Below are 22,186 nucleotides of genomic sequence, written 5' to 3'. Positions count from 1 at the left end.
AACCCCTGTAGCATCACGGAGCTGCTAGCAGAGCAGAAAGCTAACAGCAGCAGTCACTGGACAGAGCTGTCACTCAATGTGACCACGCCCTAATTTAAAACTTTAAGGCTCAATATAATTTTAAATAAAAAATGGTAGTAACTCATTAATACATGGTGATTTGTTTTACTCTTTACAAGGCTCCCTTTTGGCAGTTATAAATGTCCGTAACTCATAAATAAATGGTCATAAAGAGATGTCAAGAAACATCAAGATGGAAGGGGGGGGTAATCAACTCAGTGAACAACAGATACCAAGGATGCTGGCTGATGAAGAAGACGAAGTAAGCTAGTGCCAATATAAGGCTTAGTCATCTTGCCAAATAGTGAGCCTGTGTCGATGTTCTACGTTAGCACTGGTTTATAAATGGTTCTTAATGATTAATAAAGTGTTTACAACCTAATTCATAACCTAATTATAAACCCTTTATGAATCCTTTAAGGGTAGTCTTATTGTAAAGTGGCACCAATTATTTCTACTAGTAACAGGTGTCTATTTATTTGGTACACCTAGCCAAGATTAATGCAATCTATTACAGTTCATCATATCTTTATGAATGTTATAATGTCCAGTTTCTGTTGAAACTATTTCAGAGAGATGTTAATTCAACTATGTGGTAATTGTGGTGCTGTTGAATTGTATAATATCAGACTGACAGGTGTGTCTTGTATCTTGTCCACCCTCAATGAGGATATGCTTGATGTCAGGCAGAGCTCTGAATATTGAGGTATAGTTAACTCGCAAGATAAATCTGCTGGGTTATGATAGTATTGAAACAAAAGAAAATGGTAAGAACAGGTTAGAAAACTCGGCAAAATGTATTCCCCCCCCTTTCTTCCCGTAGTTTTTGCCTTTCTTAGTTTGAAACAATGATCAGGCCTCACACAATTCTTCAAGTTAAACCGGGTACTCTGCTCACTGTCTGTAGACAAACATAACTTCACACAAGGTAAAAAGTTCACGGCTGAGTTAATTGGGCTGCTGATATTGAAACTCTTTATCACAGGTGTTCACTAACGATCGGACCACCTGCTGAGCAAAACAAAAGTCTGTGTGATTTAGACCTTTTTTTTCTTTTCATTGCAGGAAAAGCACCGGTGAAAATAATAACCTAAACAATGGCTGCATTCCATTTAGGTGAGATTGTTCCAAGGTCCTGGCACTGTGCATGCTGGTTCACTGCAACTGTTTACTGGGACACCGGAATGGAGCAGAGCCATTGTCGATGTTATGAGTTACACTGTGCGTCAAACTATACAAGAGATTATATTTGGAATAATTTCGGCCTGTTTGATTCATACTTATGTTAGGTTATAGCCTTACATGTTTCTTAGAAAGCAAAACGCTACATATTCTCCAATTTGAATTGCTACAATACGCCGGCAGTTCATCAACACTGTATCGAGATTTGTTTTAAGCTTAAAGTATAGCATCAAATATAAAAGGGAAAGTCTCTTTGGCATGACAACTTCCTTAATGTGCTCAAACGATGAGCAAACGGACAATAAAGGCTGCTGATGATCTCGCTGTCAGACCCTGCCATTTCATATGTAACAGATCAAATTATGAGAGACCTTGCTGTGCATCGCGGGGCTCAGCATGGGATTAGGGGGCAACTATCTCAAGGCTGTGCTTCTCAGATAACCGCACCTAAAGCAACCTTTTCTCAAACACACAATTACCCGTCCGCTTCCTCCCCCCAATCCCCTTCACCACCTCCCTTTTGAATTTCATCAGGGGCTTAATTAGTATACAAATAAAACTTCCCTTATCTCCCTCTCGCCCTAATTGGCCTGTCTTTAGTTATGCCTGGTGAGAGAGCCGGGGCCCCTGTAATTAGGGTGACCGTGTTCACCTCTCCTCTCAGACGCACGGGTGCTCAGGCGGCCCGTGGGGAAGATGGGGCTCATCGTGCTGTATGCTCACATGGACGAGTGTTTGTGTGTTTGAGTGAGTGTTTAGGGTACGTGCGTTCTGTATGGGGGTGTTGAGGAGGAGGTGGGGTGGTTGCGCTCAGGATTATTGCTCTGCAATCATTCTTGGACCGTCCCAACGGTGTTCTCATGAGCCAGGAGGGCTTTGGGTGCTGCTGGTTCCCACTGAATGGAAGGGGCATCTTACTTTTTTCATTCCCTCTCTTCTCACTGTTCCTCCCCCCCTCCACAACTAAAGTGTTTATCGATTATCTCATCCCGCTCTTCTACAACTTAATATTGGGTGACAGTGCACCGTAATTAGAGTTCAGCTCTGAGGTGGGGGTGCGGGGTTGCGGGGGGCAATTAGAACCCTTTGTTATTAAACGTGATTCATCTTCCTCCTGCCCTGCTCCGCTCTCCGCTGCTCTCCGCTGCTTGCCAAGGGTATCGGGCCATCCAGCCTCCTGAAATTGGCTAACCCGCAAATTATCATGTTTGCTGCTAGACTTCCCCCCCCCCCCCATCGGCCCCCTCCAACCTGAACCCTTCCTCCCAGGTCTGCTCTCCTCGCGATGCCAATAAAACACAGTAATAACTATAAAGATCCCCAGTCAAATCCACTCAGATGCCTGGACTTACAATCACAACAGAAGTCCACCAGAGCCACTGAGAGTACTTCCTTTACTGTATGGCTGCTCACAGCATTCAGTGTTTAGTGTGTGATCATGTAATTGTATAAATAAACAGTGTTATTTTCAGTTTTGTATAAAACATCTAATATTTCCCGATACATTTTTAAATACTTGAGTCATGGATGCTGTCATTTTTATATTTGCCAAGTGGGTTCTGTAGTTCTGTTTGTTTGTTTTTCTGTAAAAAAAAATCTATAACTGGATGTCAATGGAATTTGGATGGAGGTTAGGCCATGAGCCAGGAAGCAGTGATTCGATTCGATGCAAATCCAACATTTTTGCTGAAGGATTTTCTAACATTGCACAATGGCCGTTTTTTAACATTCATTCTACTTAATCGAGACTGCATTTTATAAAATGGAAAACAAATCAGGCACTTGTATCTGTATTCTTTATATTATCAATCTCATAACAATTTATGCCAGAGTTTAGTTTTGGTTTAAAGGGTGCTAGTGGAGCCTCACAGATGGGGGTGCTGCAGCCCCCTCAGCACCCCCTCCTTCCCGCGGCCATTCGCGATGTCTCTCTGTCTCGCAGATCCCACGCAGCAAGCAGGAAATGAACCCAGCTCACACTGTCCGCTCCTCGCAGCAGCGAGCCGCGCAACGTCCCGCCAACACGGCACCCAGACCCCACGCAGCATTCTCATCTGTTTGTCATTACTGGTGTCAATTTCTGGTTGCTAACGCCATGGTAACACATAGTCACTGATGTTCCGCTGTAAGGGTGGTGGACTCATCAGAACAGAGTAGGCGATCTGACCAATCAGAGCACAGTGGGCTCACAGGGAGGGACGGGGCAGGAGCTCCAAGGGTGAATATACATACTATACAGAGATGCTGTTTGAGAAACCAATGTGAGTTTGGAACATTGACCAATATAAATCTATTCTAGTAGACCTCAGCAATGGAATTATGATCAGTAGAAATGGCCATGTCATGGGACCTTTAAGGAAAGGTCAGACATCATTTCCGCCAATAACTTCTGCGCTTCAAAGAGTATTAAAACCATGTCGACTACTTTATAATCTGGTAAATTAATCGCTGGTTCATTGAACACATCTGAAATGAATTAATCAATTTAGACACTTACTGAGAAACGCTGATATACAGGTCTGTATTGCTTTAAGCAACGGATTATCGGATTATATATATATAAAAAAAAAGTTATGTATTTTGTTGTAACTAAGAAATAGAAAAGCTCCTTACTAGGGTATTTCAATCCAAGCAAGTAGAACCTTAAAGGAAATCTACAAACAATGTAAACGAGACCTCAACGTTATATTTATTGCGTACTTGCTCCAATAAAGCTTGATGATTCGAGTTGAACTTTTGTGTATTTTTCCTGCCATACATTAGCTCTACCTACATTATCAGCAAGACGCGGTAAATCCATAAAATCACTTTTCTTAAAAATCTATTACATGAAAATAGTTCAACTTGTATAAAGTAGAAATCAATGCAAAATCAAAGTGAGCTAACAGTGAAAGTAGTGCTACTCTTCACATAAGTCATAATTGTGCTGAATTTGTTTGTGCTCTTAAATGCGACCTCCAAATCGTCTTGTGTGCACAGCAATCCACATGTGCTACACAAACGTCTGGGGAGCGCACACTGATGTCGAGCATGTCTGATGTAAAACTGTTGTGTGATAATCCTGGCAATTATTGAGTGCTATTATTTGCAGGATGATGCAACTACCTAATTTCCAATACTTCTTACTCGTTTACATAGTTTACCATTTGTATCCTTAAAGTGAAAACTATCTGCTGTTTGTAGAATTTGAAAATCTAGTTGTTGTTGGGTTTCTTTGAGCCACAATTGAGTAGGAGGAGTGAACTTTACCTCACAAATAAAACTGTCATCCTTGTGTTCTCCATTCCTTCGCTGCACCAAACATTGTTAGTTTGAAGAGGTGATGTGAGTTGACAATATTCTCTCTCCTCTCCCTCCGCCCATTCTTTGTCTCCTCCAGAGTCTCTAGGAGCTTGATATGGAGCTTATGGGGAAAAGGAGGAAGATCAATCTTGGTGTCAACAGCTCAGCGCACATCTCTCCCTGTAACGGCAGGACAAGTGTCAGCTGGAGGAGAGGCAGCCGCCACGCAGAGAGGGAAAGAGAAGAGAGAGATAGTGAGTGAAAGAGGGGGTGGGGGATGATGGTGGTGAGGGTGGGGGGGTTTGAGAAAGAGAGCCCTCTGCATGGCAGCCAAGCGAGTGAGCAAGCGAGCGGCCCAGCCCAAGGGAGTGCACCTCCAGTAGACAAAAGATCAATTCTCTCCATTTCACTCTCAGCTCCTGATAACAAGCAAAAGTTCAGCAAGCCCAGGAGCTGTCTTCCCTTTGAAATGTGCATTCTGCTGCGCTGCACACATGCAGTTGCACAGTTACACTCTCATACAGATGGCATACGCAGAATCACACTCATCCTTTTTAAGGACCAAAGCGTAGGATATGAGGAGGATCTAGTGGAAGAAAAGGAAACCATTTTGACTTGTTATGTTTATATTACTAAGTACATGAAACAAATTGGCTCTAAATTAACTCTAACTCCGGGTAATATTCCAATTAGCCCTCCACGTTACGACATGTTTCTTCAGTAGTAAAGAACACAGTCAGTTTTTAGCATAGACTGTATTTGAGGGCCTGCATGCATTACGTTAAAATGGCGTCTTAAATGTAGTGTCGCAAATGCACCTTAAGGCCACTTTAGATACTTCTAAATGCTTGGAAAGCGGTAATGTAGTGCCTCTAAGTCCTTCACGCGTGTCCTTTTGAATTTAGGAGCCTTCTTGTTTTAGGAGTGATTACAAAATATCTAGATTTACATCCATCGATCCAGCCACAGGTTTCAAACGGCCAGTTGTCAGTCGATCAGCTAATCAGTCTTGTTGTATATTGATATATAGATATATCTCGATTTATTTAATTGAATTTTTCCATTAGAGAAAAGATACGAAAATATGTGTTCACGCTTACAATTAAAGTTCTTAAAAAAACATCGACCATTTGAATTGGCAGAAATAAATGTTAATTGTTTAATGAAAACATTTAAATAAAAGGTTATTTCAGGGCATTTTATTCGATTCACTGCGGTTAGAAAGTGATTTCTTTGTAGTTCTGGTCTTTGTTTCCTCGATGAGGATCTGCAGCATCCAACAATTCAGATCTGTTTGTCAATGTCCTTTCTGCCGCATCTCATAGCTTGGATTTAGTTCAAGATCATAAAACAGACAGTAAGAGAAAACGGCATCAGACAGGAAGCTGTTGCATTTGGTCAGAATCAAAACATAATTTGTGACAGCGTGCCGAGCCAAGTGTGTGTGGTTTGGATCTTGATTGCGGGTAACATTGTTATTGGCAAAGGGCTACAGTCAGTCAAACCAGAGACATGCATCTTGAAGAGCTTCATTTTGTTTCCCCTGCACACACAAGTGTTATTGATAACGTTCTCATTTGGGGGAGTTTATGGAATATATTGTTTCCTTCCTGTTTGTGCTGGTACTCACGTCCCAGCACTTGTTTTTGTTAAATGTTAAAGAGTTCCCTCCAAACCACATGTTTGTGGGTGAGCCTTAATGTGTTCCTCATTATGAGTAACAACTTTTTCAAACTCTTGACAATAATTGAAATAAATGTGGGATGAGATGTCACATCGAAACAGGAGGCCATTCATCCTCCAACACTGACACACTCTTTTTCAACTGAGCATCTGAACCTTTTGCACCGTCTCAGGTTCCCATTCAACTTTATCTAGGTCAAGTAAAAAGACAGCATAAATATAAAACGATATGGTTCTGGTACTTACAATTAAAACACAACATGTCTTGCCAAAGTGTCAAAAGTTCATCTCATTTCCCTGTTTGGTGTTCCCTAATGAGTCCTCATTGTCTCCTTGGATCATCTCTGTGTCTATGAAGGTCTAGAAACCCCCGCTGGATCGCAGCGAGGCTGATGGTGTGTGACAGTTCTGGAGCTGGTTCTGTTTAAATAAACCACAAACAGAGAGCAATTCTGCGGAGGTTAAAACCTTGCCACTTCTCATCAGAGTGAGACTCTGGGAGACGGTCACTCTCCAGCACGGGCACTGACCCCTGCATCACAGTGCGCAGTGCACAGGTGCTGCTGGACGGCTATCCAGCGAATGTTGATAGAGTTTGGAATTCGATTTATTTACATCCCTCCTCACCGTGTTCCTTCGCTTGGAGTCCGAATGTCATAACAGTGATTAGGCTTCTCTCGGGGACCCCTATTCACGGCCTCCAACAGATGGCCCCCGCGTCTTTTCATATGCAGATTTATTCACTGCCAATGTTTACAGATAACGTCATTACACGGACATCCATTGCTAAATAGGCAGTAATTGCGGCGAAAGCTGTCATCCAGTCAGTGTTGTTTTTGTCATGTTCAGGCTGAAAGGAACAACTTGCAGAGAGGGACAGCCAGCCTCACACAATTGACCTTTTACATGATTTTCAATTACTGCCGAGAGGAGGGAAAGTGAGGGGTCCCTGTAGTGCAGCTGTCTCTGCCGTCTCCCCTCCAGAACATCTGCCCATCCAACGTGGCAGCGGCTCCTCTCTCTCCCCGTGAGGTCGCCTGCCCCGCGCAGGATGGGCAGGTGTGTGCCTCTGTCATTAAGTGGCCCAGCTGTGCTGTCACGTCTGGCACAGAGGCGGGTGTCATCCATGACCCTGTCTCAGCCCCCTCGGAAGGGCAGACACAGACCTTGACAGGGCAGCTGAGGGTAAAGCCACGCATGGAATATCTATGAAGGACGACCACGCCGTCCCCTCCTCGCACCCTGGTGGGCGCCACCTCTGCACGCTCGCCTACCCTCCTGCCAAAGTGCAGGATGGGCCCTCATCAGCCGTGTCAGTCAATAAAAAGAGAACATCACATCTGCCCTCCTGCTGTGTCCTGTGTGCCTTTCCTAAGGAGAGTTATACAGAAGGACGGAGGGCTGGTAGACACTTTTACACAGGCGCTGAGGAAATAAGTATATTTACTTACAACTAACTTACTATTTTTACTCATCACTTAAAAATACTTTTTGTGATTGCAAATTCTAATAAATTAGATCCAGTATGTGTGAAATTCATGATGAAAATGGTTCATTATCACAGTAAATTAATTAAATTGGGACTAGCAGTAGGAATTCTGCCAACATCATGCTCCTGTTTTTTAATCTATGTTTTTATTCACTGGCACTTCTGAGGAAGACCTTTGCTAACACATCGAAATGAGTGGGATATGTGAGTTTAACAGTTGAGGGTATAAGTTAATACCAGGAGGTCTTTGCAACTAATTAGAGAAATGTATAAAGGTGGCAATAAAAAGACACAAGCACTGCTCCAGATGATTTACTAATACACTTTGGTGAGCGTGTTGCCTTGGAAACTAGCCCCTAGTTTTGCAACCCAAGCGTTCTTGACAGATTTCAATCAAACCTCAATCAAGTGCTATTTCTGGTGCAGGACGCATCTTCTCTCGACCGTCCACAGGAACAATAGAGAACAACAAATGTGTATATTTTGAAAAAGCTGTAATGCACAGTTTTGAGTTTGATGTTTTTGCATCACGGTAAAAGTCAACCTGTGGTGTGCTCTGTAGTAGGGGTTCAGGAGGGTACTTTGTCTGCATTTATTTCCCTGTGGGCTGATCCAAATGTGCTACCAGCTCAGTGTATTAGGATATGTTACGAGTCAGCGGCGCCGTATTTCATTTACTTCAAGTACCTGTTTTCGCTGTGACTCACATGTTACTAACGACAGAGATACTGACTTCTGTCTCCTCTTTTTATTTCAGCTTCTCCACATGCCATGGAAGACATCCGCCTCTCCAGTGAGCGAGTGGCTCGGCGGCCCAGCAGCTCTGCCTGCATTTGAATGTAAGGACCTGTTTCCCCTCCGGTCACGGAATTTATTTACTCCATTTTAACTGAGGGGCTGACTCAGCTGTGGAATGGTAATTCCACTCAATAACTTCATGGTTGATAAGCCAGAGGAAGGCACAGACATTCAGGGGAGGAAGAGAAGTACTAGAGATTGTGGGAAACGGAGACGTGGATTGAGATGGAGGATGCTGAACACAGTGGTCAGCAAACACAAGCAGAGAAATCTCCCCATTAGGTAACCATCAGTGGTTTAGTCTGAGCTTACATTGTGGGAGGTCTAGTCTTGACGCTACACAGATGCAGATAAACAGAGCTATGGTCGGAGCAGGAGAACTGATGAGATGGAAATCACTTACTTATGCTTGGAAAGAGAAGAGGTGCATTTTGAATTTGGGCTGGCCATGTTGCAAAGTCACAGCTGTGCAAGAGACTGAAAGCCTTTTAAAGCACGTCCATTTTGCTCAAAAATAAGGGACGGACAAAACCGCCTTTTAGTTTCCTTTTCTGAAAAGCTCATTTGAAGTTCCAAATACAGTTTTGTAGGCAATATATTATACGAAAAACAAAACACAATGTTTTTCCAGATTTTGGACACTGAGCGGTTAAAAATGCAAACATTCTCAACAATGAAAAGGACATTCCTAATCTAATTATTTAGTTTTTTTAAAGAATCTGTTTCCGCATTTCATATTTGTGAAATGTATCCCTATCGCTGTACGTGTTACTTAATGTTATTAATGTCCAAATGCCAATCATGTAATCTCAAGCAAAAGCCAACAAGGCAAATAGTCAAATAAGTGATTATTGTAAAGAAATTCGTTTTGGATATTGCTTCTCATCTTAATATCCTTTGTGTGCTGGCATTTAGGTTAGATGATGAATGTGATAGTTTTATACAAAATGCTTCAAAGATTCACATCTTCACCCAAAACATTACGCAATATAACTATGGCTATCTTCTTGGTCAAAATATGCTTTCATGATATGCAGTTTTCACATTCTCAGAAATGGCTCAACCTACAGATATTGTTTTACCCTCACTGACGCATTGATGATATGTCGTTATACTTTTAAAGTATCGGTCCAAATAGCCTGGCTCTCTCTAAAGCACTGCTGCCACTTGTCAAGCCCTCCCGCATGTCTCCTGCATGAATAATGTGTTCAGCTCAGGGAAAATAACTCTTTGCCCTGCATATTTCAGAGATGAATTCATTATACTGAGGTTAGTTTTTCTCCGGGTGTCAAATAGTGTCCAGAAATGTAGTCGGAGATATTTTACGATGGCAATCTAAGCTTGAATAACTCTTGTATGAATTAGGTTATTATGTCTGTCTAATCTTTTTCAAATCAAAAATAGATTTGAAAAAGTTTTCTATTATGCAGCTACCTTTTCTGTTTACATTTTTTCTTGTGTGTTTCTTTTTGTCGTATAAAATGTACTGACATTGTGATGAAGGTTTACAAACGGAGATATGCTAACTTTACTTGTTCTTTCAACGAGGACAAAGTCAGAGTGAATAGTGGAAGAGCTCTTTCCAATTCACGACAGGACACGAGCCACTGAGCTGTTAGTCATGTAAACAGATTAAAAGTCTAAACTAATGTCGGACTGCTCAATGAAATACAGCCTACATCTCTATCTGTGGCGGTGGTGGCGAAGTCGATAGGGACTTGGCTTGGCAACTGGAAGGTCACCGGTTCAAGTCCCGGCAAGACCAAGTGCTACCGAGGTGTCCCTGAGCAAGGCACCGTTCCCCACACTGCTCCCCGGGCGCCGTTCAAAATGGCAGCACACTGCTCCTAGGATGGGTCAAATGCAGAGAAACAAATTCCTCACGGGGATTAATAAAAGTCCATCTTAATCTACATTGACCCAACACCGCTGTAATAAAGTCCACAAACATTGTAGTGTAATGTGTCATGCATTTTAAAAATCCAAACCCCTGAAGTGCACATTGCTTCATCTGAACCACTGGATCTTCCTTTGACTGATAAGAAATCAAGGTGGTGATGTTTGTTTGGTCCATTTTGAGTTATTGGATTTCTTTGGTACCAGTAGTATAATTTCCAGCCACACCTACAGTGTATACACACGCCTGGTGTTATTGGCAGCGCGCCTTCATCCGCCGACACCTCCAGCGTCCCCGGTGGCCTTTGTCACAGAAGAAAGAGAATGATCAATATCGCAGTTAAACTTTCAAAGCTGATCGCAGGGCCTCGTTCGGGGGCCATCTTCTTTAATGAATTTTCTTTCATTCCACACAAGTTTTTAAACATCAAACAATAAATCGGCCAGGGCACAGTAAAATATTTAGATCTATTGACTGTGTTTGAAAAATGTAGAGGGCGAAAACTCTCGTGGGTTGATGCTGATACATTCTGAACACTTTAATCCACTCGAGTGTTTCCTTTTATCTGCCTGGGTTTCTCTAAAAGCGGCGAAAAAGGCCTCAAGAATGTTCTCAAAGATCCAGCAACACTTTCTTAAAAGCTCCTTACCTTCAATAGCTCTTTTATATCAGCGTGAGTCTCCATGTTCTCGGTATCAAGGTATCTTTTTAAAAATGTATACGGCACACAAAATGATTGATTCAGTCAAATACTTGAGTGATTGTTCACCTGAGATGGCGGTGGGACCAGGGCCTATTCCACAGAAAAGAATAATTGTGAATGTATGAAAGAAAAAACAGTCAAAATGTCCCTTTTATTCTTCAGTAATATGTAGAATGTTAGAGAGGAGGGTGCTAGGTTACAAAGGTGGAAAACATCAGTTCATTTGAGTAGCATTTCATTTTGTTATCCCTTCCCCAAAACAAACCCTAAAAAAAATACATCAGTAGTTTTTTTGAGGATATTAGTTTTGATAAAATATCTTAATTCTGCCATGAAAGATCTCCCAAAAGAATCACGAGGTGTTTGAGTGATCTAAAATCTTTCCATATTGATGGATTGTGTTCAGATGGTATGAGACGGATCAAAAAGAGTATATTATGTTGTCGAAATGTTTCATTAGACTCCCTAAAATTGAACAAAGCTACATTTTACTCAGTGTGCTTTGTGTACTATTCAGTGCTCATCCCAGGACGTCTGTACAGGTTTAGGAATGTCTCTTGTTATTTTTTGGTCAAAGTCACATCAAGGTGAACATGAGCGCCTTGATCTGACCCCTTGTGGAGCCACTCTTCCTAATGTAGTGATAAATTGTACCGCGTGTATGCATATTCTGCGTGGTCGGTGTGTGCATGTGTGCGTTTGGCTGGCGTGACAGCCTGGCCTTGACGTTAAACATCTGTTTGGTGATTCATTCGGCTGCCGATGTAGAGTGACACCGAGGCACATCTGCCGAGGTGCGGACGATCCCTGCAACCTGCCCCCTCGTAAGGCCCCTGCTTCACCACCCAAACCACTTTTCTGATGATTGCGTCATTTCCCCCCGCCTCTCCGCCGCTGCAAGTTCACAGAAGTGACATCCGGCTCTTTCCCCCAGTCGTGCCGGCTGGAGAGCAGCAGATGCACAGCCTTGGGGAGATTTAGAAATGGCAAACACAATGAAACTCAAGAACCTGGGAGAAAAAAAAGCCATCCCAGAAAAACCTAGTTCTGTCCTTTTTTTTTTTTTGCCATGGCAGAGTCTTTTGAAACACATCAGGCTAATGCAGTGGCTAATGTATTACAATTAATTGATGAAGAAAACAACTAAATAAATAAAACACAATTGAATAAAATAGTAATTGTACAAGTCATTAAACAAGGAAAGTAATCTGAATATATGTGAGGATTTGCTGCTCCATGTTTCATATGACTTTTGGGACAAAAACAAGCATCCTGAGACTTGTTATGGTCATTTATCACTTGCTTCGAATATTTTGAAGTCAAAATAATAAAGGTTATCGATTAATACAAAAAAAGGAGGGACTGATTGAAATCAAAATAATTTTCAGTGGCAGCCTTAGACAAGATTATATTATATGTTGGCACAAAATCATCACCAGAATGTATTTCATACACCTATGATGCATTTATTCTACAGAGTGGAAAGATTGAGAAATCCTTTGAGTTTAAGTGACAGATGCTTCTCTTCACTACTGTGCAGGGCATTGTAATCACTTGAGTGAATACAGCTTGACTAATTAAGGTTATGCAGTTGGCTGGCTCTCTCCAAACAAAGCCCAAGTAATGTGGATTGTGTTGTAGCGCAGCCCCCGTAGTATAGAGAGAGCCGAGTTGATATGCTGCTCAGTCTGACGTGTCAGTCGGAAAAGAAATGCGAGAGAGATCAATCAGTCCACCACTTGATTTCCAACATCACAGTCATGTTTCCACTTAGCTAACGATATCATTTCATTGTGGGATAATAAGCTCATAAATTGATTTAATGTATTGTCGAGCAGCTCTCGCGGCCCTGCTGTTACCATGACGAAAACACCGAGGAATATCACTGTAACAAATTAGGCAGAAATAGCTGATGACTAACAAACAGATGATGATGACGGAAGTGCGCAGATTAGCAGTTCCTGAGCTTGCCGTGCATGTTTGGCACAGATAGAGTCCAAGGACGCGCTTTGATCCTGTCTCTGGGGCGTCCCAGATGTTCTGGCGCAGGGCAATGTCAAGTCTGGTTTATTTGTAGAGGTAATGCCCGGCCATTATCTGTACAAGTCATCCATCAAACAAAAAGGAACATTTCAGGAACAGCTTTTTTCTTTGCACGACTGAGCAATTGAGGTTTGTCAGTGAAGAGGGAGTCTTGATAGACCATAACCACATCGTCAGTTACAGTGTGTGCTTTAAAGGGCCCCCAGCTCCCTGTTTAGTCAGGGCACCCGAGGGACACTTCCTCTCCTTCTCAATGCAGATGTCTGAGGATATTATCTATCATACGAGGTACAAACTAAATGTAATATTTTATTTCCATAGATGTCACTGAAGTAGAAGTTGTCATTTTAATCAGCAGGAACTCATTTCACGCTGACTGACTGAACATCCTTAAAAAAAAAAGGCTCAACCAGTAGGTGGCAGTATGATACCTGAATCTACAACTCCTCAAATCAAGACTCCTCAATCATTACCAACACCAAGAAGAAGCACCCAGCCTACTGTATATCAATTGACAGCTTTAAATATACAATAAAATATGCCTATTATATAAAGTTATATAGTTTATTATTATTATTATTATTATACACTATTACAAATTATCCAATTGTAGAATATGACTTATATTTGATCAGAGCATACAATAAAAGCATTCACATTTTATCCACAAAGCTGACATTTTACTGAGCGGTATGTTAAGCTGGAGCAGCCCTTTTTTAAAGGAAACAACCTCTTATATCAAATATTTTTTTTTTGCATTTCACAACAAATCTGCCTCAACTTGTATTGATTCAACCGCTGACTCCTGAGTGTTTATAATCAGCTTTGTATATAAGTGAAATGATTGCTTTGCTAAAATCACCTTACCTGTCCTGGGGCTAACAAGCCTTAAGCTTTTAAATATAGCTTAATGAGAAACGTAAAGTTGAAATACTGATAATCCTTTTTTTAAATGTAGTCTTAAATCTTAGGAGATTTATTTCAATGATTTCATAGTAATACACAATAATGTTACGCACACAAATGTGTTTTAGTTTGAGTTGTTTGTAGGATTAAAAACAGTACGGCAGTTTTTTTTAAAAGCTTACTGTCAAATATAGAAATGGTCACCGATTTTGAATAAGACCTCTTCGGCTTCACGAGAGCACATGTTCAACATCTTCTTCCCCTTTGTAAAGGCAGCGCAGGATTTACATGTGTGGAATCTTTTGTAAATGCTTTCTTCCCATATTGACGTTATCACTCGTCCAGCTGGCAGAAGGCATAGGGAGATTTAGTAAATGCATATGTCCAACTGTAACTCCAATCCCCACTGAAAGCAATTAAAAGGTAGGTAAAATCCACAGGACCACAATGGGTTAATTTCTGGGCTTGTTGCTTCGGCTATTCCAACACACAGAATTGTCTTTGTTAGTTTAGAAACTGAACTCAAGGTGGACTTTTTTATTCACTCTGGTCAAGTCACAAAATGATCAGGTCCAGGCCGTATGAGAGGACGCTGAAAATGTTGGTTCCTCATTAAGTTCGTTCTCAAAATGTATTTCCTGGTGATAAAAACAAGGCGGTTGCACAATCTGCTACATTCACTGCCTCTACTCAGAATTAGAGATTTATTTTCTGAGCAGGGAAAAAAAATCAATTAGTGCTAAATTTATTCATGGATTTCTGCGATCAATGCGAGTCCACTCAGAGGAGCTCGGTGGGACCCAGTTCATCCCAGTTAATGTGTTTGAAGGGGAATTACCATTGATGTTGTTTTCCCTTCCTCTCAGGTCAAAGAGCATCTCGGAGCTGTCACGGCACCGCTGCCACGCGGGAGGAACTTCCCTCTCAGTCCTCACTGTTACCCATAAGGCACCTGCACAGCACAGACGATAACGGTGAGTGGCGGTTGATGTGAGGGAAAGAAATCAGGGTTGGTTGGATGTACGGAATCTAACGAACCCGTTGTCTCTTACTCGAGCTAATTGTGAATCCAATCAAGGCTGGGAATACTGCCTATTGATTTACCCACTAAACACACACAATAAACAAATACAGAGGGATACATGAGGTGTAAATCCACTCACAAATGGCTTTAGCGACCACACACTATTCATATTCTCTACCGTCGCCGAGTGTACTCCTATTATCCCGGTCTGCTAGGTGGGAAAACAGCTGTTCCTCACTCTCTTAATCTGCTGCAACCGCTGCCATTTTAATTCACACAACCTTTAATGACTTTCATGATTGTTTTTCATATTTCTTGCATACTTCATCATTCTTCCTTGAAAGACGTGCGGTGTGATCTTCTGAAATGTTCCTTCGAGGATATTCTTTTCGTATCGATTTGCAACCGTTTCCGCACACAGGTGATATTTCAGGTCAATTAGACACATTTGGGCATTTGCAAATCACTTTTCCCTCTCAGATCCTGGGGCTCTCAAACTGCACGTTTGGCCCCAACAGCACCGCTCAGATTCTCTGTGGAGCTTGACATTTTGATCCGCAACAGAGACTAAATGATAACCGTTTCCTTGTAAATACTGTAGCCTGCGGGGGAGGGTTTAAATAGACCGAGAAAGACTTTTCACTCACTCACTTGTTTGTGTTCACAACTCATCTGAATATGGACAGCTACAGCATCTATTATATATTGCATAGCATGCTGCAGAGGGGAGACCCATAATTACACCAAATTATTGTTTGTAATTGTTCTTAATTCCTCACTTACAAAATAGGTGGTTATGACCAACTTCTCTGAAAGCTAGTAAATAGGCTTTGATTCTTCAGATTGGCCTTTCTTCACCATGTAATATAATCTCTCCACAATCTCTTTCTGCCGCTCGCTTTGTTTTGTCTTTAAAGAGAATATCTTTGAAATGATTGTTTTCCTCGTGTTCATGTCTGAAGAACTCGCCGCCTTTGTTTGAAGTGTTTGGTCTTGGCATCTGTGATCACACTCATTAGAGCTCTCCGTTCGCTGAGAGCAAGAACACTCCAATTCATTTATTTTAATTTCAAACACATCATTGACTGCTGCTTGAGATCGCATCCACATCTAAGAGAAATAATTCATTTGAACCTAACAAACAGTTTTAAATATAAATGGAGAAGGAATCGATGAGTCATCGGCATATCTCTGTATGTTTTTCCACTTTATAACAAAATAAACAACATTTTTTTTTTGACTCCTATTATCGTGACAACATAAGGTCTCTGACTTTATTCATATATAAGTACAGTCCATTTACCATTTCATGACAACATCCCCCCGCTGCAGTGTACATGGTGAAGCGGCAGCGCCCACACGGGGGAAGATTGACATAAACACTTTTTAATTGAGCTGCAAATGTTGTCAAAAGATGAAGTCATTATTTTAGCATCCCTACGGGGAGAATCTACTCATGCAAACAGAAAAAGAAAAATGTCGGCCTATCATTAACACTCGCATTATGCCCAATGTGAGGCTGCACAGATAATACTACATTTTTCACTGTGGCGCTCTGAGCCTTTTCCCCAGATCGCAGATAGTGTTCGGTGCTCGGCGGCTGGCTCCAGGGAAAGATTGCTCCTTGTCACATCCTTATCAAAGCAGCGTTTAGTTCCTTCTTGCACACACGCAGTTCTTATTCCAGAAGAAGGCCTGTGATCTCCTATACGAGTGTAGATCTTTCCTCAGCTTCCCCCCCTCTCTCAATGCTCCGCTGACGATCAATTGTGTTTGTACCGTATGTGAATGTGTATCAAAGAGTCCCCACAGTCAATGCCTCCACTTATAAGGTAATGTACTGACACGGGAGATTCCACGGGGACTGTGCAGAGGCTGAGCAGCGGAGGGAAGGCTTTGGAGGAGGGGGAACACAGCCGTCATATCGCGTGGGAGGAGGAAGCTGGATTGATAACAAACATCGCTTACACAATACTATCTTCACACGGAAAGAAAATGTGTACCTACGATGCAAACGAGCATGCACACACCGATGTTGTCAGTGGATGGTTTCATCATGAAGGCCTCGTGACCTGAGCGTTAGCCTGGCTGGTAAATCTCCCATCGAACACCTATTCTGTTTCACGGCGCCTCGAGGGGATTCGCTGTCAGTGAGAATTTTCATAGCGGCAAAAAACACTCACCCTGTTGTTTTTATTAATCCTTCAGATTTATGAAGGTATGCAGAAGGGGAATTATTCCCATGCTTTTCAATATTATATTGACCTTCTAAGTAGCCAAGTGTAAGTCAGAAATCCATAGTTGCTCTTGTCTGAGAAGTGGAACGCCTGGTTGCTCCTCCTTTCTGCACTCGCTCTCTCACAGCTGAGGTGGGAGGCAGGTCAAAAACAAGGCTGGGGTTTTTGCTGGATTTAACCCCGCCAAAGGAGAGAAGTGGGAGGATGCAAGTGATGGTCTGTGTGTGTGAGTGAGTGTATGGGTATTTAATAGCATAGGATGCAGGGTGCATTGTGCAATGATGTGTGTATGTTCTTTTCCATGTGTGTGTGTGAACGAGTGGATACATAGGCAGTGACAGAAGGTGACCTCTCTGTCAGCGGTTCATTATGTGTGGTTCATTTGCCAGGCCCGACTCCATTGGCTGTCAGTTTTACTGCCCGACTGTGTCAGCTGGACACTGTTAGTCTGATGGAGTGTTTTTGCCTCCGAAGCCATCCTGAACAGGAAGACAGCGAGAGCTATATAACAGGCTCGGTGACAGGTTCTCCAAACACGCGGGTCATGAATATGCAAGCTCTTCCACAAACAGCTAGGAGAAAAAAAAAGTGCTTGATATGGCGGTATGTGAAAATAAGCAATTTTGCCATATTCACGCAGCCACATTGACACTTTTCAGAGTCTCACCGTCTCTGGGATATTATTTCTGAAGTTAGAGGAGAGAGTTTCTCGCCCGTTTCATCACTAAATATTAAATAATGTTTCACTTTACTGTCATAATGAAAATAGGAGAGGCATGTGCTTTGGGATAAAAAGAAATCGTAATTAGATCTCTTTGAGAAGTTATGATATTTGTGCATTTTTTAATTATGTGATTTTGCAAAAGTAACATGTCTTTGATTGATTGGGGTAAGGACCTCCTCTCAGCTCCATGTGCTTCCACCCTCCCCTGTTTAATGCAAATTAAGCGAACATGTGCCTTTGATATTGAAATGATCTCACTGCCTTCCTACAAACATTTCAGCAGATGAAATGTGTGTACACTTTCTTACTGTAAATTACATTTGCCTCACCACGGCCATGAGCTTCACTGGGACTCAGAATTCATGTTTTTCATTTAGTATAAAAACAATTTTATCTCCAAATCATTTGAATACAATAAAACAAAACAAATCCCTTACATTAGATCAGAATGTAACCATTTTTTGTTCTCACTGTACATGCACGCAAAAATACATGAAGCTAAAAACATGGACAGCAAAGCTAGGTAAAACATAAATATTTAACTTCTATGTAAGCCTATACATAAAAAGTATACACAACACAACAGCAAAAAGCAACACCATGTATAGAAAGAACAATAGGTCAATGGAGCTGAGTACGAGGGGTGCCTGTCATAAATACGGGATGATAAAGCTCCTTTTCAAGCGGATAATGCTGTATATACAGAATATGCGAGTTGAGCTTTGATTTATACTTGACAAATAATTACATATTTTAAAGAAACCTGTATGTAAATAAAAAATAAATAATGGATGCTTCGTGTTCCGGGTTGTTCCCTACATGACTGCATCAAAAAATAGTTTTAGTGAAATGTCACGCCGAGCCGAATGAAGCAGCGGATATTACTGTAGTGAAGACCAGTTGTGCTTTGATTGATATTTGACAAAAATTAACATGTTAAAAGAAAACTGTATGTAAAATAAAATGTATATGTGCTGGTAAAGAGGATGCTTAGTGTTACGTGTTGTTTTACAGGGGTTTTTCCTGACCCTACTACGCGACTGCTGTGTGCTTAGAAAAAGTGTCTGCGTACACTGTTCTGTCGCGCCTACCAGAAGCGAGCAGTTGGTGGTGTCCAGGGTGTCCAGGGTGTCCAGGGTGTGAAGGGTGTCCAGGGTGTGAAGGGTGTGAAGCGATGTTTCCTGCCTGTTTCCTGACTCTGGAGGTGTTTGAGTCCTGAGACGAGGGCAGGTTGACACCAATGATTCTTTCTGCACTCCTGACTTTCCATTGTAGTCTGTTCCTGTCCCGTGGCTTCTCCATGCCATGCAGTGATTGATGTATGTTCAACAGACTTGATAGTTTTATTGGTTCAGCAGCCAGTATGTTTTCAGGTATATCCTCTTCTTGCCCCTTTTTTTACATGGTGTCTCAGGTGTCTACTTAAGGGTCTTGTAGAATGTGGATCACAGGAATCTGAAGGTTTGCAAATAAGACACCGTTTTATTGAGTTTAGTAACGGGGGTAGCTGCAGTGATCTGTTGAAGATCTTTGTAACGATTGGGTCAAGATGGTCAGCACAAACGTTCAGACGGGTGGGTCCTACGCTGCCTGGGCCTGGTTCCCTCCTCGTCATCTCTCCCTTAAAGAGCCGAGTCATTTTCACGGCAGTTAATCATTATTTTTACTACGGTTTTATCCTACAGTTACTCATTGATTAATCGTTTTTTATAAAAACTCTAAAAATAGTTTTCCAAAGCCCAGATGTCTGCCTTTGTCCAACAAACAGTACAGCACTATCTATTCAATTAATAGTCTGATTGTTTCAGCGAGAACAACTATAATTTTACGTAGGAATATGAAGATTATATTTTTATGTAAATCCCATTTTCCCCAAGATTCTCACATTTTGAATTTTCAAGACATATCCCTAAATAAGGTCCAGTCTTTCTAATCAGAAGCAATATAATCGCAAAAGAAAAAGAAAGTAAGAATCTCGACACACATATAGTTTATATCTAGTATATTTCTAAAAGCATGCCAATTAATATTTGTTGGTGCACTTAAACAAAACAAATACAGTGACTACACTGTTCATGTAATCATTGTGGGATTCCTAGAAGTCACATCATGTATGTTTTTTTTTTTTTCTATCGGTTTTGGGACCCTTGGAATTACGCTTTGAGGAGATAACAGGATATGTGTGTGTGTGGATATACATGTTTTTGAATAACGAACGTGTTACATGCGTACCGTCTCAGTGAGAGTCCCACTGCCACAGTCACAGCAGCCTTGACCTCCTGGCCGAGCTCTCCTGAAGAAACAACACCGACTCACTAATTACCTGCTATTGGCGAGATAAGCAGGGGTAGAGTTATGGCTCGTCCGTCCAACAACTGTCTGCGACTTCTGTTTTCTTTTGCCGTGTTCATACATCTTGTAGATAAGAGGCAAATTGTTCACAAAAAGATTGATAGGGATACTTTCAAGTCTCCTGCCAGGTGCTTTAAAGACGGCAAATTGGGATACATCTCAGGAAGTCCGACGTTTTGTGGGCTATGACTGTGAGAAGTGATCAGGGTCAGATTGGCTCACGGTTAACGTTTGCTCTGGCCACCGTTCTGAGGAAAGGGTGGCCATGCTATTACTGTAGCTGGACTCCTTTCCTGTTTAGAGGAAGGGGCTGCACATTCCAGGACACACACTCACACTTGGGTACTTATGAACACATTCTTGTTCATGAGCACAAATACTTGAATGCGCACCTCCTAAACAAACTTTACACTTAGTACACATTTGACAGCACATACACGTGAGCGTGCACTCACACATCTAAATGCATTCACATGCCTTCCTGTTCCGACACACTCGCTCACTCAATGACTCTATCATCCTCCCTTGCTCCATCTCTCTCCATTTCCCTCTCACTCCCTTTACTGGAAGGCCACTCTGATGGGCCCCCTCATAAGGAGAGACACACCATCCCAGCTGATTCCAGGGGGAGTCCTTCAGAGGGAGCACTTCCAGTGGCTTCAGTGCATTAAAGCTTTTACCTTTTGCTTCTAAAGGCATCGGGACAAAAACAGGCCGAGCTCTTTCTCTCCACCAGGGAGCGAGGGAATGCATTGTCTTGTGAGGACACTGATTACTTAGGAATCAGTCATCAATTATTCAAACGATGGCATACTGTATTGCCTCCACCTTTAGTGACAAGACGGCCTTTCAAGGCTGGGAAGTGCAGAGACACACCCTGCTCAGTCCACAAGAATCAATATGGGCCGCCCTGGTTTGCTTCCTCACTTTTATTTCAATGTCTCACTCTTCATACCGATGTCAATTTGGGGCCTTTGCATACACATTTGGGAAACCTTGAAATGCCAGCTGCTGAGAAGGCCACAGGGCGAAGACAGGCCACCATGGAGGCCTGCAGGGTTGGAATCACGCCCTTGGCATGTCCCTGAGTTCACTCCACCGCCTTTTTGTCAAGTTCTGCCCACTGCCTTTGGTCTCTCCAGTGCCTGTTGTCTTTACTCAGCTGATTAGCTGTAAGTGAGCCTGATGAATGTCTGCCGTTCATCCACAACACCTGGTTCTCAGGAGAGTGGATGTCGAAGTTGCCTCAAGGACGGAGACAGACGTAAAAAGGGGACTTTCTTTACACCAGTCCAAAGATGGGACCACCCAGAATTTGCATACTTGAGGTTTTGACTTTGCTTTTCTTCCTCGCCTCCACTCAACGGTGTTGCAGAGTTTTCCCTGGACCAGACTGCCGGCATGCTCCACACTCCCGCTCCTTGGTCACTGTCACCGAAACACAAAGAGCCCAACACACAGCCTTGTATCCTGTCCCAGACGGTCGGACCTTCCTTCTCTGGAAGCCGTCACCGCCTTGCCATGTTTGCTAATATAATATCATCTTACTCTGCCGCACAGCCAGAGCGCTTCTTTTGAACATCCACAGACCGCTAAAAAAGGTCAAGCATCCCAGGCCAAAAAGCCAATCAAACAAATGAAGTGTAATTCACACCTGACCTGCTGCGGTTAACGGTGTTCTCCTTTTTACGTTGTTTTATTGTCATGCGTTTCCAACATGTCGGTATCTCTCTGACTTTCCTGGCTGTGTCAAGGTCAATGCCTGGGCATCCCACTGCTGTTTATGTGCGGGCCATTTGGCCTCTG

General features: G+C 42.3%; 1 long non-coding RNA gene across 4 annotated transcripts in view; it reads left to right on the top strand.

The window, feature by feature from the left end:
* LOC117449324 (uncharacterized) overlaps positions 1-22,186 on the top strand; it is a 101,330-nt gene that overhangs the window by 2,687 nt on the left and 76,457 nt on the right. For 2 of the 4 annotated variants that reach the window (XR_011643478.1, XR_011643477.1), the window contains exons 2-5: positions 1,126-1,176; positions 4,622-4,778; positions 8,454-8,535; positions 14,910-15,017. This is a non-coding gene — a long non-coding RNA (uncharacterized lncRNA). Of the gene's footprint in view, positions 1-1,125; positions 1,177-1,209; positions 1,282-4,621; positions 4,779-8,453; positions 8,536-14,909; positions 15,018-22,186 lie in introns of those variants that run through there. The other 2 variants (XR_004552473.1, XR_004552470.1) reach the window with 2 other exon arrangements.

This window comes from Pseudochaenichthys georgianus, chromosome 1 (assembly GCF_902827115.2).
Source record: "Pseudochaenichthys georgianus chromosome 1, fPseGeo1.2, whole genome shotgun sequence".
Taxonomy (NCBI): domain Eukaryota; kingdom Metazoa; phylum Chordata; class Actinopteri; order Perciformes; family Channichthyidae; genus Pseudochaenichthys; species Pseudochaenichthys georgianus.
The sequence above is the reverse complement of the archived record's forward strand: the minus strand, read 5'-3'. Positions and strand labels throughout refer to the sequence as shown.